Below are 3,379 nucleotides of genomic sequence, written 5' to 3' on the forward strand. Positions count from 1 at the left end.
GATGTTCAGTCCTCCAGAAAGAAAATAAAAGATGTTATGTTCTCCCTTCTCTCTTCTTGCTTATAAACATCCTAATTCTGTCATTAAGGATAGGGTTTTTCCTACTTTATAGTGTTTGCAGAGTTCTTCCGTGCAAGGAGGTATTGCAAATAAACATGAATTTTATCCTACTAAAGTGGTATATGTCAACAAATGTCTCTTCTGGTGAATCAGTTCACTTTTTATCCTACATTAATGAGCCAGCTTTGGAATTTGTTTATTCGTGAGCAGGAGAATGGCTTTTAACTCTTAATAACACTTTGAGAATGTCTGAAAAAATATGAAAACCAAACTATAGGATTTGAAAAACTTGGGATGATGATGGGACAGAGCAAGAGGTCTTGCATCTCTGCATCTTCTTCCACCAAACCTCATTCATTTCTGGTACCTATCCCCCATCCTTCCCTGAGAAAATCTGGAAAGGAGACACTGCAGAAGGCATGAGTGCAATGTGGGATGCTCAGCCTGGGGACACTGGAAGTTTGATTTTGAAACATTGCAGAGTATCGAGTTCCTCAAAGTACGAGGGTAAATTTGCATCACTGCGGAGTACAAGCGTGCTGTGTTGACATTGTTTACACAGGGGTGTACATCACGTAACACCTCATAAGCTTCAGTTTTAGAAATGCTCTGACAGGCTAAACTACAGCTAGCTCTCAGCAGTTTTGGTGGGTGGTGTCGAGCCTCTTACACCCCTGTGGGGCGATAGCTCCCTGAAGCACAGGGGCAGCGGTGCCCGTCTCGCCCACAAGTGCCTGCTGCTCACTGCCTTCTACCCCCAAACTCTCTTGCTTTTTGGCACATCTGAAAGCTGTTCCTTTGTGCCATTCTTCCTTTTCAATAGGAAACAAACTAGTTGCTGTGTCAGCATCTTGGCCAGGAATCAAGGAAGAACAAGCTGCTCGTCAAAGAACACCCTAGGCATAGATGATTAGGGTAGGGGTGATATTTCAGCCAGAGTAACCCTTTCTGAATTCAGGGGAAAATTATTTATTTTAAGTGGAAAGACTTGGGGAAAAAGAAGTTTTACATTTAAAAGGCATGAGTTAATTTCTATTGCACAGGTTAAACAATGCAGCAGCTATTTTCTCTAATGTCTGTTTTCCAAATCAGCCAGGAGCAAGTGTATTTTATTACCTATGTATTGTATTTCCCTCATACATTTACAGCACCTGCATCGAATCATCAAGAGCAGCGGACCACATCCCTTCTGCTCTCCCCCATCCTCTGATGTTCCTCCTGGCACCAGCCAGCCTGCTGGCTGCTAATCCTTTGCTGGCAGAGTCTTGGTGAGCACAGCTCTGCTCGATGAGCAGCTGAAGGCTGTGCTGCTAGCCTGGGCCATGCAACTCTACTACGCTGCTTCTTCTGCCTTGCACTTGGCTGCCGTTCTGCCCACACTATTGGGGTTTTTTAATCCTTGGACAGGTGCTGCCTAGAATTCATCATGATTTCTTCATTATTATTAGTTTCAATGTATCAGAAAACTCAGAAATCTCTTATTGTGGACCCAAATGCACAGTCCTCACTAATGTCACAATATATGTTGGTACATCACTGGCATACGTACAAAAAAGAACATTTTGTACCTGTGTATAGTGGCAAGGTCTCTGAGCAGAATTCAATTCTTGCCGTTTCTCATGTGCTTTTTTAATCTTCACCTCACATTTGGCTACCTTGTAGGATTGCTCATTGCACACTTATTTTAGCACGTCCTAGGAGGGTCAAACACATCAAAAGGTTCTTAATCTCTTCTGCAAGAAGAGGATAGAGCCATATCAAACACATCAGAAATGCTTGGCTTCTTCTGCAGGAAGAAAGCAACATAGCTTCATCCTGAAGTCTGAACTGGGACTTGACTCATAGGTTATCCCACTTTGTTTTTGACTAGCATTTCTGAAAATGCTTTTCTGATGAATATAGCAGGTCCTGTTGCAATTCCTTTGGGTGTTAGCTGAGCACTGGACTGTTTCCCATGAGTCACAACTAAAGCTGCCCTTTCTGCATGTTTCTATATACACCTTCTCCATCTGTTGCCACGCCATAGACTTTCTCCAAGATTTTGAAACATTCCTCATCAGTAGAACACTTCTACATGGCTAACTAACAGAATCATCCTAATCCTTATCTATTTTTTATTTTATTTATTTTTTACTGTTGATTGTACTCCCATCCCATGTCTTGTCTCAGCAAACATTGTGTCCAGTGGGACAGGGACTCTCATTCTTTCTTCTTAGACAGCAATCTTAGTAATGAATCTTTGGAGCGTAACTGGTAAAAATGACAAGAGAGGGAGAAGGACAAATAGCTATCATTACCACCCAAGGAGAAGTGGGGCTTTAATTACATGAGCACGTCATGCCCAACATGAGCGTGTCATCCCTGTTCCTCACAGTCATTGTAATTGGATCAGCTCTGAACAGTGCAAGATTAATGTTGTGTGACAAATGCCTCTTTTATTCATAAGTTGTCTCAGGGAAGACCCACCTGGAGAACAAAAAAAAAGATAACTTCAGGGTTCTGGAATATTTAGTAGAGCTGGGGTTTCCATGGGTTGCGATAGAGCAATCATGTGAAATGGAGAATCAGTTGCCCCTGCACCACAAGACAGGTAATTCCTACTTTTTTCTTAGCAAACTTGCCTAGATGTGCTGTCATATACTTATTTATCCTTAAAGGTTATTATTTTCTAATGTCAATTTTTTCCAACTTCCCCGTAAATCCATTTCTCCTTCCCAATCAACATAAAGAAAAGAGATACGGCTGCTTCCATCAGCACGCTCATTTCTGCACTAAGCCAGCACACTTCCTTTGGTCTTTCCCAGTAGACGTTGCCTTCTAGACCCACAATTGCTCTTGCTCTTTGCAGCTTTCTGACAGTGAGGTGCTTGGAACAGGGCTGAGTACCTTAGCAGAGGCCTGCTCGAGGCTGTGTGGAAGGATCACCTCAGTGTGCACCACATTTCTTATTCATGGAGCCAGCTCAGGGCTCTAATATGGTGTCTTACTAAGGGAGATGTCTCAGATTCCCAATGTCTCCTACTTTTGCCATTACAGTAACCACCAGCTCTCTCCCATTTATAATTACAGAATTGCAATTCCTCTCATTTGTGACCTTGTAAGTCCTCTTTGGCAAATATAACAATTTCTTATGGGGAATACACGTAGTTTAGTTTCTTTGATGTGGCCACAGTCCATGAGCCACAGCCTGAGAAGATCAGATACAGAAATACTCTGATTCCATATAGACAGGCAGTGGGAACCATTCATTATACCCTCTCAGTCTTAAAGATAAATCAACAGCAAACACAGGAATGGAAAATATATACAGTAGCAAACA

This window comes from Anas platyrhynchos, chromosome 2 (assembly GCF_047663525.1).
Source record: "Anas platyrhynchos isolate ZD024472 breed Pekin duck chromosome 2, IASCAAS_PekinDuck_T2T, whole genome shotgun sequence".
Lineage (NCBI taxonomy): Eukaryota > Metazoa > Chordata > Aves > Anseriformes > Anatidae > Anas > Anas platyrhynchos.